Genomic DNA, 15,242 nt, shown 5'->3' with positions numbered 1-15,242 from the left:
AAGAAAGAAAGAAAGAAAGAAAGAAAGAAAGAAAGAAAGAAAGAAAGAAAGAAAGAAAGAGAAAGAAAGAAGGAAAGAAGGAAGGAAGGAAGGAAGGAAGGAAGGAAGGAAGGAAGGAAGGAAGGAAGGAAGGAAGGAAGGAAGGAAAGAAAGAAAGAAAGAAAGAAAGAAAGAAAGAAAGAAAGAAAGAAAGAAAGAAAGAAAGAAAGAAAGAAAAGAAAAGAAACATTTACACTCTATTCTCTCTGAAGCCTCCTACCTGGAGGCTTAATCTGCATGATTAAAAACTTTGGTCTCCACAACCTCTTATCGTAAACCCAGATATTCTTTTCTATTGATTCTAAGTCTTTAGAGAATAATTCTTTCAACCAATTGCCAATCAGAAAATCTTTGAATCAGGTTGTCCCACCTTTCCTGACTGAACCAATGTACATTTTACACGTATTAATTGACAATTTATGTCCCCCTAAAATGTATAAAATCAAGTTGTAGCCTGACCACCTTGGGCACATGTTCTCGGAATCTCCTGAGAACTGTGTCACAGGCCATTGATCATTCATATTTGGCTCAGAATAAACCCCTCCAAATGTTTTACAGAGTTTGACTCTCTTTGTTGCCAACAGTTAGGGGTCCAAGTCATTTGGCATTTGTCTCTCTCCAGCCAAGACACCTCAGAGATCCCTGTGCAAACCAATTCAAAGGGGAGAGGAAAGATGAGCTGAACTTCAGTTACACAGGATTGCTATCTACATCAGCCCAAATATAGTACATTCTCAAGATAGGATAGATTATGGTACAATAAAACGTAATCCAAAAAACTGCAGTGCTGTAAGGCATTCCAGGTCTGTTTCTCTCTTATCTTCATAGCAATTACAGGTCATGCTGTATGTTGCTGTTATCTCATTCTGGGGCCCAGGCTGGCTAAGCAACCACACTGGGGAACATGGGGAAGTACACACTCACTCGGAAAGTGTCTGCCTCAAAGTGGATGTCACTTCTCTCACATTTCATTGGCCGAATCAAGTCACATGCCCATGCCTGAGTTCAACAGGTGCCTCCTGCAGAAGGAGGACAGGGAATTGGTGGACAGTCATGGAGCTCAGCACACATGCTTACCTTCTGTACTCCGAGGTTCCTTCAGTGCCTCCCAGTACACTGGGGCCCCACCCCATCCTGTCTGATGCCAACTCTCTTTCTTCAGCTGAACTTTTCCAAAGTCTCTCTCCTCTCCCACCCCCAGCTAGTAATAAATTTCAGAATCTTCATCATTAGCCACCATATCTCCACTCCCTTCCATTCATCAAAGATAATCAAGACATCACATTTAAACCCAAAGTCTAAGGTTCCCTTCCAATTCTGGATTCATAGGACTTATTTCTCAGGACTGTTTAAAAAGAGAGCTTACAGCGGGGTTTCTAGGCAATGGCACTCTTGACGTTCCAGACTGGATAATTGTTTGTTGTAGGGGGTTGTCCTGGTCGTTGTAGGATGTTTAGCAGCATCCCTGGCTTCTACCCACTAGATACCTGTAGCATTCCCCAAGTTATGACAACCAAAAACATCTCCTGATTGCCAAATACCCCCTGGGAGGAAGGGGACAAAATTGCTCCTGGTTGAAAACCACTAGTCTACAGAAGTCCCAGCCCATTGCTGCTCCTGGCTAATTGTTTATTTATATTACACGAATCTACTGAGTGCTTGCTAAGTGTCCACCCCTTCATCAGCAAACACATACTGGGCACCTACTCTATGCCAGACACTGGCTGAAGGCGAGAGGTGCCAAGATCACATAGGTGTGGTCCCTGCCCCCCAAGCACTCACATACACTGCAAGAAGCCAGCAGACACGTTAAAATATAAGTTCAGTACAATACAATACATTCATGGCTCTGTGAGCAAATTGCCATGGGAGCTCAAAACAGAAACCTTTGGCCGGGAGAACTACACAAAGAAATTAAGAACACTGAAAAGCGATGATGCTTCATGTTCATACCATACTTTGCAATTTGCAAAGCGCTTTCACATGTGTTATCTCCCTTGATCCTGAAACAACCTTGAGAGGTGGTTGCTGCTCTCCCCAGTTTGCAGATAAGGAAATCAAGGTTCAAAAGGATTCAGTGACTTCCCTAGATCATGCAACAATTGAGTGGCAGAAGCGGGACTAGTTCTGCCACTAGTTGGGTGCCCCAACTCCAAAATTGTTTCCTCCTGTTCCCTTGCAGAACTCAGGGAGGCTGCGGGGAGCTGAAGGGCCACTGATGCCACAGCAGGACAATCATACTTCCCACACCCATGTACCCAAGGCCAAGGTGCCTGGCCTCAAGCAAGATTAGGACTGTTAGATCAGGAACATGGAATATAAGGAGAAGAGAAACAGTCAACTCTTTTCATTTCAAAATAGAACTTTGGTACTCATAGCAGAGACAAGTTCTTGAAAGATAAGGCTTTTGATTTGCAAAAACTGTTGTTTTTTTTTTTTTTTCAGTTCTAAAAGCCTAGTTTTAGCATCATCAGAAGCAAAGCTCTGAAGGAATTGGGGCATAAAGTCTAGATTAGAAAAAGGAGAGCTGGAGAACCAGACTGCCTTGCTGCCGAGATTAGACATGGATAACTAAGAGGGTTGGGGTGGGCGGAGGCAGAGGTGAGAGCAGCAGAAGGAGCTACTGATATGTGAGACGGGGACAAGAAGTCACATGCTTGACTCCTCCTGTGGTCCCATCTCAGTGGGAAAGGAAGTATCAGACCTAGAAACCTCTGGCCAGTTTGGGAAACAAGAAGGGAGGGGCCTTGGGATGACAGCAAACCTTAGAGAGAGATGCCTGTCCAGTGGAGGAGCCCAAACATATGGAGCAAGAGAGTACCACTCACTCAGCCTGGTGCAGAGAGAATAGATGGGCTTCTCTATGCCCGTAAGGAGCAGCGCAGAGGGGTCACCTGAAAGGCAGAGCCTCGCAGGGGACTCACAACAACAGGAGAAGATGTCCTGTGAGATCAGATGAGGACACTGTCACGTCCCAGCTGATGCCAGCAAGGAGGGGAACAACTGTCTGAACACCACACTGGATGGCAGATCTCAGCAGATGCTGACAAGTGAGTCTCATTGGAATGAAACGGAGAACACAGTCCAGCAAATATCCAGAGACTCACTCTGATTGGAACAGGGCATGTCACACGTCCAAGCCCACTGAACCAATCACTGTGGTCAGAGAAGTGAGTGTTTCAATTGGAGGGAGGCTCTTCTTGCTCCACGTATGTTCTTTCCCAGTTTCTTCCCCCAAAGGCAACCACTGTTTATGGGTTTCTTGTGTATCTTTTCACAATGAGAAGTTCTCCATTTACACAAACTCATCTATGTGTATGTGGTCCCTCACTTTCTTTACTCAGTGTCAGCCTACCATACACATCCCATTACACTTAGGTTTTTGACTTAACATATCCTAGAGACTTCATATCTGCTCTTCCGAAAGCTGCCAATGACCTCCCTGTCATCAAATACTCTCTACTACTCTGCAGCTGAGTAGGGGAGTCAGGTGGTGCCAGGAAAATCCACTTCTTCTCCTGACTTATGGTCCTGTGTTCTGTCCCATGCCCATACCTGCCCAGCATCCCCTGGCCACCATCCTGTATGAGCCGATCATGTCCATCTAAGGCACAGTCTGGAAGCAGATGTGAAGACATGTCCTCCCACCCCTCATCACAGTATCTGAGCCCAGTAACCTGAATGCAAGCCTTCTTGGAAAAAGGGACCTGGCCTACACCCCTCACCACTCAAAGTGGGGTCCATGGACCAGCCGCAGCAGCAGCATTGCCTGGGCACTTTTAGAAATGCTACATCTTAGGCCCTTTGCAGAATCTTGGTCTTTATTTAAACAAGATCCCCAGGGGGACTCTTGGGCATATTTAAGTTTGAGAAATGCTGGTCTACACACCTTCTTCTGAGCACTTGGACTTTTCCAGCCCAAGAGGTTTCCAGCTCACAGGCTGTTCCTCCACTTTGCTGCTGATATAAATACTCTCATCACTGCTGTATTGGGTTTACATTTAAGGATTCCCAAAATAAACCTGGCCCTTGTGTACACAAAAATGCTAGTGGCTCTCCTGGTTGCAAGGAGGTGAGTTAGGGAAACCATGATCCTTTTTTTGCCATCAATGGCCAGAAAAGGTTTGCAGGGGCCTCTTAGATATTCCTGCTTCTGTGCTTCCCTCACCTCCTGGCACGTGATGCCTGCTTGCCTTTCCCCTGAAATACTGTGTTTATAAACAAAGCCACGTGTGAACCATAAAGGGAAGTCTAAGTGGGATCCCTGCACTACAGGGCCCAGCATCTCCGACGGAGGCAGCTGATTCTCAGTAAGTGACGAAGGAGCCATCCAGAATGGTCAGCCCTCCCTCCTGGGGCATTTTGGATGAAATGCCACCCTCCTGGAGTAGAGGAGAAAAGCCTCCCAGCTTTTACTATGGTTCTTGGTTCCTATCCCCCGGCGCAATTTAATTTCTTAAATAGATGTCAGTCCCTATTTTTTTGATAAATGGCTGAGTTTTTAACACGTGGACATGTTATAGAAAAGAGCAAGTAAGGGTCATGAGAAAGCTTGGTGAAAAAAAGAAAGAAAATAGGAAAGTTTTTATCTTCTCACCATTTAGCACAAAATTATAATGGTAGGAATACTTCCTAATTCCACAGCAAGGCAATGTACCCACACCATATGAGTCCATGAGAATGTGTGTTGACATTACTTAGAGGGGGTGTGGGAATGGGAGATGGGGTTGGGGTGTGTGGGAGGAAGTAGGCAAATTTGACCATTTGTGTTATTACCAAAAAGTTCAAATTAAAAACAAAGCAAAACAATGTACTATACCACTTCCTTATTTCTTTATTTTTTGTTTTGATGGGATTTAACATAAAATAATGCTGACCTAGCTGAAATCTTCAGAATGTGAAGTCGACATCAGATATCCATGCACCATATTTTTGACTTGCAAATGCCTTCCAAGAATAGCTGGAGTGTCCTTATTAAGCCCGGCTTGTGATGCATCCTTACTTAGCACCGTCTGCTCCGGCACTGTATAATTCATGGACTTGCCTTATGAAGTTAGGGAGGGATGGAAACTGTGACCAGCCCGTGAACCCAAGCTGACACTTCAATTATTTTAAAAGGAACACAGAGAAAGCTGAAATTTGACCGGCCTCTCAGCCCCATCCTCGGGGACGCCCAGCTGGCCTTTCTTTAGCCAGGTTCCAGGTCCATCTGCATCAATGCTGGGGGCATCGTATTCAGCCAAGGGAAACTGTCATCTTAGTTCCAGGCTTATACTCAGCGAAGACCCGGCATCTCTGGTGAGGATGTGGCAGCTCATTAAACAAGCCTGCAGGTCCATGGTATTTAGAGTTGAGTTTCATTAATTTTAGCAAACAAGGATGAGCCCGATCTTGGTAATAATAATCACCATAGTTACCATATATGAGCTCTTCCAGGCTGCCAAGCCCAGTACCAAGCACCGTTTAAGTATTACCTCATTTAAACCATATAGCAAAGTAGGAATTAGTGTCCCGTTTTACAGAGGAAGAGACTGTGTCCCAGAAGCTGCCCTAAAGCCACAGATAATGGCAAGAAAGTCCTGGATTCAAACGCAGGTCTGCTGGGCCCCAAAGCACAAGTTCCTAAAGAGTGCTCTGTAAAGGGAGTGTCCTAATGCCCAGGGCTGGGCACGACTGTCATGGGAAGAAAATAACAGAAATGTTACATATGCTTTGAAATCTCATTTCAAAATGTCTATTTTTGCACAATTTTCATACATAATATTATATTTGAATGTACACAGTGAATAAACAAAGATATATATATACATGTATTGATGACTGTGTGGTCTGATTTTTTTTTTCTTAATTGTAAAGTTTTGAGACCACTGCTCTTCTCTCCTCCCTTGTACTGACCCCTGACCAGGGTTTTCCACAGAGGGGCTCTAGGCAACCTGGCCCTCTCTCCTCAGGATCCTTTCTGAGATCCTCATCTGAGACCCCTTGAGCCCCCTGTGGACATTGGCAAGCTTGACTTCCCCACCCGCCTGGCACACGAAGAAACAGACGCATCTACAATCTGAAGACTACTTCTAATTTGTGGTGGGAGCTCTGATCAGCCACGCACCTCCCTGGGTCTCAGCGTCCTTGTTTACAAGTAGGAGGGGCTTTACCATAGGGGTCTTGGCCCCGTCAGGACCTGTGAGGCCGAGGCTCCACGTCCAGGTGAATACATGTTCTCCTTATGTTTTGTTTCATAAGCCTGCAGCTTTCAGAAGGGGCCACACTCCTGCTGCTGCCCCTCCAGCCAGGTGTGTCACCTTCATGGTGATCCTGCCCCTCTCCAGGTCTCAATACTTTCCCCTGTGCTGGGCGAAGGAGTGGCCGTGGATTATCCTGGGACCTAATGAACTAGGTCGTGTATACCCTTGGAAAATTCACAAGAGCTCTCTAGATGAACCTCACATTCCTTGGCTTCTGTCATCACAGATGCAGTTTAGCGGATGGCAGGGGCTTCTGATCATTCAGAAGGTATTTCCTGAGCACCTTCAGTGCAAGGCACTGGGTCTCAGCAGAGATTAAGCATCCAGACTTCCGAGGAGTTTCCATTGCAGTGGGAGGACAAAAAAGAGGCAAGAAACAATCTAATAAGGATAATTCCCACTGGAGTTATGGACCATGAAGGTCATATAAGAGGGTCACCTGCCCTGGGGAATGGGGGTCCCCATGAGCGGGGTGGTCTTGATGAGAAAGGGTGCCCTGCATAAGGTCAGAAGGAAGAGCTGTCTGAGAGGAGGAAACAGTCGAAGCAAAGGCCTGGGGAAAGAACGTGCTTAGTTTATTCAAGGGACAGAAGAAAGTGCAGAGTGGTTGGGGCTGAGGGAGCAAGGGCAGGATGTAGGCAGGGCTGTATGTACAGCCAGGTTATAACACAGTGCAGAGAAAACACCACCCATGGGTACTGCTGCCCCAGACAGGTCCAAACTCCCCTTCTAGATATCTGCTTGGTATGAGCATCCAAGGGAGCCCTTGCCGCTTAAGATTAAAGACTGGGAGAACTAAGCTGGAAGCTTAGATCATGCAGATGGCCCACCCCATCCCATCCCCTGCTCCCTGACATGGGAGGCTCTCTTCTCCCACCTCCAGGTCTTTCTTCCGTCAAAAGGGGGCCTGGCAGCTGCTACTTTGGTGGTGATTGAGATGTGCCTGGCAGCATGTCTGCAGCGACTACCTCCTGGATGGTGCTCTGCCCCTGTAGTCAGCCACCCACCCCCGCTGGGCTGTGAAGCTGGGAGCTCATCTTGAAGGCTTTCCCCCTAGCTCAAGGCAGGCTAGCCAGGGGAAACCAGTGTCGCAGCTGAGGTCCTGTCCTCCCTCTGGGCGTCTGGAAGCACCAACAAACCCTCAGCTCTCAGGGTTAACAAAGTGTGGAGGCAGGACAGGGACACAGAGATTGCGGTGTTCACAGCCACCACCCAAAGAAAGTGACACAGAAACGCAGTCCCCGGTGTGCCTATCAGCCAGATCCAGCCCCTACACCCACAGGGCCCAGGGAGAGGCAGGCTTCCTCCAGGAAAGGAAGGCTGGATCATAGTTGCTGGGGGTGAGAGGGCACTCCAGAGATGCCCCACGAAATGAGCAGGCTGACAAGAGTAATCGCAGTTCATATTGCGTACCCACTATGTGCCAGGCTTCACACTGGGCTCTTGACACTCAAGCTCCTTACCTTACTCCACCTTCACTCAGCGAGCCTGAGACTCCATGGTTAGTACCACCCCATTTTACAGATGAGGAAACTGAAGTTCTGAGAAATAAACTAACAGCCCTCACTGCGCTAGGAAGTGGCTGGGGGGAGTTGGAGCCGGCCTGCTGCCTCTGCCCCCTCTCTGCCTCCTTCTCAAGGCCTAGAGTCCGTGCCGACCCTTTGCCGAGGTCAGGCCCAGGTCAGCCGCATGCGGTGCAAGCAGGGACCCAATCTCGATGATTGATGAACTTACAGCCAAACTGCAGAGACAAGAAAGCCCTCAGGAAATGATTCTAGGGGAGTAGAATGTGGGGCTGAATAAGGGAGAAAAGCGTATTGAACTTGGGAGTCAGACAGGCATGGGTTGGGACCTGAGCCCTCTGAACCTCAGTTTCCTCACCTGTAGAATGAGCGTCATCCTGAGTCCTGCTCAAGGTGGTCCCTAGGCACCCGTGAGTGCTGACAGAGTACTCAGCATGCCAGGAGCATTGAACGAATGCTTCCTTGCTTCTTTCTTAGCATTATTTTTCTGTTCCTCAAAATAAATGTAGTAAGACTTTGGAGAAGGAAGGACTCCATGTGGCCTGGAATCATCAGGACAGGTTTCCTAGAGGAGATGCGACCTGGGCCTCCACTGGACTTGCTGCGTCTGATCTCAAGCAGAGCTGAAGGTGTCATTATTTGCCAAGTATACCGTTGTTCTGAGATTCAGTTTCCTCATCTGTAAATGGAGATAAGCGTAACTAATTTATCAACAGATCACACACATAGAGCTGTCCAGCAGGATGGAAGGAAGCGAGGACCCCAGAGATTTGGGTCCAGCCAGAGTTCTGCCACTGTGGTGTTACCCTAGGCAGGTCACACTTTGTCTCTATGATTTTGTCTCCTCACCTGTGAAATGGGAATTTTTTATTTTGAAGTCACTAGATGAGTCACTTCACTTCCCTAGGAGCTGCTTCCTCATTGGTAAAATGACTTGCCTGTAGCTCTCCATGATTTTTTCTCCTGAGTTTAAAGCCCCTGTGGCTTGGAATCTAAGCTAGGGTCCACCCTGTCCCCGTATCCTCTCCACCCACCATGCCAGCCAAGATGATATACCCTTGGGGAACCGTGTTCAGGTCCAGAGAGAGAACAAAAATGCTTCTGAACCATATCCTCTTTCCAGATGGCCTTTAAGAGAAACAAGAGGGACAGGTAACAAGGAGGAAGAAATTGACCTTGCAAACACTAAGAAAGGTAAGCCAAACTCTCCCAGCTGGCTGCTGGCAGGGTTCCCCCCACCATGGCCCCCGTCAGCTACAGATGCACTTCAGAGCACTTCCTGTCTCATTTGGGGCAGGGCTGGCCAGGATGCTGGTGCAGCCCAACCCCAGCCTGGGTAGGATGCTCCGACCACAGGTTGGTCACATGTAAGGGCAAGCAGAGGACTATTTTTAATCAATGGTTAGGAGCCAGTGGTAGGTGACAAAACCTGGTGAGCATGAGCAGCCACAAATGAGCCCTGAGCTCCTAGGCATGGAACTCTCCCCACTCTTGGCTTCCCACTTCCTGGGGTGCATTACTCTCTTACAGCCCCACCCCACACCACCACCCTCTCTCAGTGACAAACTAAACACTGTCCCTCCTAGCCAGACAGGGGTCTACAGCTGGGACGCCGTCAATGGGGTGTTAGGGTTAGGTCGTTTGCCAAGTTCATTCAGGGTTGTGACACTCAGCTTTGAGCACCTCCTGCTATATGGAGGGCTCCTCAGAAAGGGAGGTCTGGAGACGTATAGCCCAATTTCCCTAGTCTCTAGAACACAACTCCACTTTTTAGGGAGCTTACTCCAGTACCCTCCCCACCATTTTTTCCAGCATCACCTTCTTCTCAGGAGGAGGAGAAAAGGCCACAGGAGGAAGCAGAGGAGAGTGGGCAGGAGCCAGCTGGAGGGTCAAGAGGGATCAGATGGGCACAGAGCCAGCTGATGGGGCTGCACACACCAGCCTGACCCTCTTTCTGCCTCTTCCCTCCTCCTCCTTTCTTCCCCTCATAGACATTAACTGAGCAGGGGCTATGTGCCAGCCGTGTCTGAATTCCTGCATATGCACATCTGCCTCACACTCAGACTGCACTCTGGCTTGCTCTCCTGCTGAGGCAGAGGGACCCTGTGGCGAGTGAGAGCAGAAAGAGCTCCTCAGCCTATGAACCTGGCCACTACCACGATTTTAGAAATGTGGTCACTGAGGGCCTGAAAAAAAGCCTTGCCCAAAGGCAACCCTCTTGAGACCAAGGCTCCTGCCTGCTGAGGCTCAGGAGATCCTGGCCAGGCAGCATGAATTCCACGCAGGGATGTCCCTGGGGCCCCTGCTGTGCACCCAGCACTGTATTGGACTGCGGGGAAATGGGGTGAGTCAGGTCTGATCTGGGGATGGGGACACAAACACACACAGAGTCAACTCACTCCTTGGTGCCTGAGGGGAAGCCCTGGCACTGGAGGCACTTAAGGAATGCCCAACGACCTTTCACACCACAGAGGGCACAAGCCCCCTGAGGCCCAGGGTACCATTGGCTTGCTCTGCCCTGCAACTGCATGTCAACACGGAGCCGGGAGCTGACCTCTGTTTCTGAATCATTAGCTCCTGAGTCGAGGGAACGTGGAGGAAGTGTCTGGGGGTGGGAGTTCAGACACTCGTTCAGCAGCTGGATGGCCCCTTTTCCACTGGGCAGCCCTACCTGCCCCTCCCCAGCTTCCCCCTTTCCCAACACCCTCCCACCAGCACCGTCCTGGGCTCCTGTTACTCAGGGTTCAAAAGACCGGAACACGAGCGATGGAATGTCAAGACAGCAGGGCAGAAGAGGGATTCAGAAGAGAGTAGGTCTTGCAGGGCCCCCACCCCCCACCATGTGGCAGCCCAAGGGTATTGACAAGCCTTATGGTGAGCATCCCAGCGCTGAGGTCCAGAGAGGTGCAGTGCCTTGCCCAAAGTCACACAGCTAAGAAGGGACAGCAGTAGGCCCAGAGCCCTAGTCTCTGCTCTCATCTCAGACTCCACCCACTCTCGCACGCAGGTGGCTTCCCCAGCTGGTTCCACACACTGGGTGGATGTCCAGGCCTAGCGTTCCTACAGCTCAGAGAGTGCCTGGTGGGGGCGGGGAATGGGAGGGTGCAGAGAGGGAACAGGAGAAAACAGAAAGTGCCAGTGATTCACATTTCAAAATGTCGTGTTATTCCAGGCGCTTTCTCGCTTTGCCACCACCTTCATCCACCCCCCACTTGCCATCTTGAGAACCGGCTGCAGGGTGGCTGAGGCGGGGGGAGGAGGCTGAGACCATCATCTAGGGAAGCTGTGTTTCCACCCTGCCCACTGAGAAGCCCGAGGGTGAATGAGCAGTCGAATGAGCACTGAGCTGGGAACCAAGGGGCCTGGGTGCCAGCCCTGGCTTTGGAATTGGGTGCTGTGAGACCCTGAGCAAGTCCCTAGGCCTCTCTGTACTTCCTTTACATGCTTCCCCAGCACGTGAAATGGGGAAGTGGGAAGGGTTTGTGGCTCCCGTGATTAGTTGCATATCAAAACAAAACAAAACAGATTCTTGGACTGCACCCCCAGAGAGTCTGATTCGATATGCTACAGATGAGGCCTGGGAGTCTAATTTTAAAGCACACCCCTAAACCCCACCCAACCGGGTGATTCAGTGCAACCAGTCTACTGAGGTGTGGTTAGAGAGCTCCTGGATGTACGCTTCCATGCGGCATCCAGTCATCTCCAGGACTTATTTACCTCCTCCAAAATGCCCTCCTGGATTTACCCAGCCCTACCTGCCACAACTAACCCTCCTCACTTCTGGCCCTGCCTCCCTGCCCATACTCTCCTATGGCTCCTTAAAAGCACTTAGTCATTTGTGCCTGTGTGTGCACGTGTGTGTGTGTGTGTGTGTGTGTGTGTTCTACATGAGCTACGTGAGCAAGATGAACCTCCCACACAGCACAGAGGAAGTTGCTCAGCACTGGAGCCGGCTGGGCCCCCATTTGGAACTGGACTGTGCTGTGCAAGGTTGGGTGACCCTAGGGAAGAACCCCAGCCTCCCTGGGCTTCCGTTTCCACATCCCGTAGAGGGCCTAGCCAGACCCTGCCTCACAGGGCCACATGTGAGCCTCCCCTGAGGTGGTGTACAAAGCACTTCCCGCGGGGCCTGGGGAGGGGTGTCAGTGGCTAGGAAAGCAAATTGGGTGAATGGTGGACTCTCCCAGAGGGACACGTGCTACCCTGGGAGGTCTGGACCCCTTCTCCCAATGTGTGCCTTTAGGCAGATGGCTGCCAGCACAGGCCCTCAGTAAAGAATGGGTCCACTCCAGTATCATTCGGGGTGGAATTCCCCCCAGGTGGCTCAAATGAAGAGACATGGATGGAGGAGCTGGTGACTGAGGTGGGCAGGGGTAAGGAAATCCAAAAGGGATGGGGAGGCTCCTGGACTAGAACAGCTGACAGCTGTCCCCAGCCCACACCTGCAGGGCAGGGCAGCATGTCATGGCCAGAGCCCAGCAGGAGTGAGATCCATGAAGGAGGGGCCACCCCACAGTAGGGCAGTCACAGAGGGAGGCAGCTCTTCCCAGAGACAGGCATCCCAGAGGGAGAAGCAGAGGAGAAATTGCCCAGCCCCTCTCTCCTCCCACTGTTGCTTCTCATTCTGGTGTCTCCCGCTGGCCAAGCCCAGGCAGTGGCCAGAGGCATGGGCAGCCCTTAGACGTCCCCTCCTGGGGCACAGAGCAGGGCAGAGAAGCAGAGACAGTTTGCCTGGCAGGTGGCAGGGAAGAGCAGGGAAGACAAACAAGCAGCTCCTCGGGCAGCCTCTGCTGCCTGGGCGTGGGAGGTGGGGCCTGGCTCATCAACCCAAAGATGGGTTTCAGACTCACCACTGCCACACACACAAAGGGCGACATCAGGAAGTCGCTTCTCTCCAGGTCTCTGTTTCCTCATCCTGAAACCATAGGGGCTAAACTCTCCGTCCTGAGCCACCTCTTCCAGGCGCGACCTGCACTTCCCCTCCCCTGCCTTTTCAAGAGAGGACAGAGCCCTGCTGGACAGGAAAATGGGCTTGGAGAGGAGGGAAGCGTAGCAAATGGAAAATTAATTCTGGGCGGTAAAGAGCAGAGGCTGTTGTTTGTGATGTATAACTTACTCTTTGTGTCAAACTGTGTACTGTGTATATCAGTGGGATGGCAAGAAAACCGAGATCTATTACTTAGAGTTTAATCTGTTCTCCGTGTTGGAGAAGCGAGAGGGAGGGGGAAAGAAGACTACAACTTTAATCACAGGCCCGACTCTATGTGTCAAGCTGCTCTCGGGTGTGTTAGTAAAATGATGTCGGATCACAGGCTTCCCAGACAGCTCTGCACACTGCGGCTTTATCTGCCGAGCCGTAAATTAGCACACCTACTTTACGCTCTTCAGGTAAAACCAGTAATTTAACTGAAAAATACACACACGCACACATGCACACAGAGCATGTCGGGGAGAGCTCAGGAGAGGGGGCTGCCCCCCTTGAGCAAGAAATAGCTAAAAATGAGCAAAGCGGGATGAAAATGACACCTCGGCTGTGCCTCCTGTCATTAGCGCCTGGGCTCCTGGTGCCAGCCCCGCAGCCAGCCCACCTTCCTTTCTACCTGCCTCAGTGCCTCCCCGACCCCCACCACCCCTATTCACCATGAACCGTAAATTACATGCTGACACCTTTAATTTGTGCAAAGTATGCCTGGCTGCGCCTGGCACCAGCAGCCGGCTGCTATAATAAGGTCAATCTATATTCATTGTCGCAGCACTTGATGTGCCAGATAACACAGGGAGGGAGCGCGGTGGTGGCTTCTCCGGGCTGGGGGTGAGGTGGGGGTGCCCACTGCCTCTCATCGCGGCCTGGCACCAGTTGGCTCATCACTTATGCATGGCATGAGCGATGTTATGATTGAGCTAATCACCATCAGTTATTCATCCGATGGCTGCCTAGAGACGACAGTAGCACACGCCTGCCTGCCCAAGCCAGAGAGGGAGGCCCCTGTCCACTCAATGCCACAGAAAGACCACCCAGGGGGTCTGATTGCCCTTTCTGAGGAGTGGCCCCAGGAAGGGAATAGCCCAGGATTATAGACTCCTAGGCTTGAGGAGGAGAAGCTGCTGAGGATGCCCTGTGGGCAGGCAGGGTCATTGGTGTGATGTCTCTGGATCCTAGGGCCCAGCCAGGGATGGACATCTCACTGATATGTCACATGGCAGAAGCCCAGGCTTTGAAGTCACAGCGTTCTGGGTTCTAACCCCACTCTTCCACCTCCAAGTCGTAAGAGCTTAGTCAAGTCACTTAACCTTTCTGGGCCGTAGTTTGTCAACAGCATAACAGGGAAACAACTCTATTCCTGGCAGGAAGAGTGTACAGATGCAAAATATGGAATGTGTCTGACACAGCAGGCACTCAGTCAATGGCAGCTGCTGGTATCAGAGCCCTAGCGGATCTATCACATGCCTGATTGGGTGAATGTCTGCTTTCAATGGGGAATGCAGATTCAAAAGGCTCATAAGGAATGAGGCTGGGACCAACAGGTGAGCCCATTTGAGACAATACCCCCTGATATGAGGTTATGTTGAGACAGGTCTCAGCTTCTGACGTGTTTGAGTAAGAGGAGACCCAAGAAGCATCGAATCCGTGGTTAAGGCAGGCACAAACCAAGTTCTCAGCCTCGAGCAGGCTGGAGGCAAAAAAAATGAAGCTTAGTGGCCCCAGCTTACACAGCTGAAGGGACTTGGAGATTGTTCAGCTCAACCCTTCATGCGAGAGATCGGGCAACAGAGGCAGAGAGGGAATTGGCTGGTCCAAGGTGGTCCAGCCAGTGTGGGGCAGGACTGGGGTCCTGACTTCATAGCTCTTCCTGCTGCTCTACAAGACAACCCCAAAGAGGAGCAGAGGACCATCAGACTTCGAGGGGATGCCCTTGGGATTCTCTGAGACTCTTCTCTTCCTGGACGCTCAGTCAGGGGTGCACAACGCATGCTCCTAGCTCTGTCCATAGTCCTGTAGGCAGTGGGAGGGACGGGTCAAACTCTCAGCCTTCAGTGGATCCTCAGCTTCCTTAGCTGCACAATGGAGCCAAGAGCATCTGCTCCTAGGAGCTAATGAGAAGATTAAGTGAGACCACCTGGGCAGACTGGATGAATACTCTTTTCGCTTCCAGCCAACAAGCTTAGAGTCTAAAGAAGGTAGCCGGGCTGACGGCAGCCTAAGAGGTTACCTAAATCCAGCCATGCAAAAGCAGCCAAGATGAACAGTTAATTATGCAGCCTGAAAACAGACTCAGCAAACACCTCACTGTCCCGGCAACATGCTGGCTCTTCCACTGCCACACCTTTGTCCACTCTATGCCCTCGCCCAGGAAAGCCCTGCCTATCCTCAGAGCTCCCCAGATGCAGCTCATCCTCCCGGGTCCTGCTCAGATCTGCTTCCTCCAGGAAGCCTCTT

The 15,242-nt window shown here is 50.6% G+C and overlaps 1 long non-coding RNA gene across 1 annotated transcript in view; it reads right to left on the bottom strand.

Annotated features, from left to right (window-relative positions):
- LOC105531145 overlaps positions 1-15,242 on the bottom strand; it is a 113,069-nt gene that overhangs the window by 17,777 nt on the left and 80,050 nt on the right. The window contains exons 3-4 of the long non-coding RNA XR_001004747.1: positions 6,445-6,609; positions 964-1,058 (exon numbers count right to left, since the gene is read on the bottom strand). This is a non-coding gene — a long non-coding RNA (uncharacterized LOC105531145). The remainder of the gene's footprint in view (positions 1-963; positions 1,059-6,444; positions 6,610-15,242) is intronic.

The sequence above is a fragment of the Mandrillus leucophaeus genome, unplaced genomic scaffold, assembly GCF_000951045.1.
Source record: "Mandrillus leucophaeus isolate KB7577 unplaced genomic scaffold, Mleu.le_1.0 Scaffold12, whole genome shotgun sequence".
Taxonomy (NCBI): Eukaryota; Metazoa; Chordata; class Mammalia; order Primates; family Cercopithecidae; genus Mandrillus; species Mandrillus leucophaeus.
The sequence above is the reverse complement of the archived record's forward strand: the minus strand, read 5'-3'. Positions and strand labels throughout refer to the sequence as shown.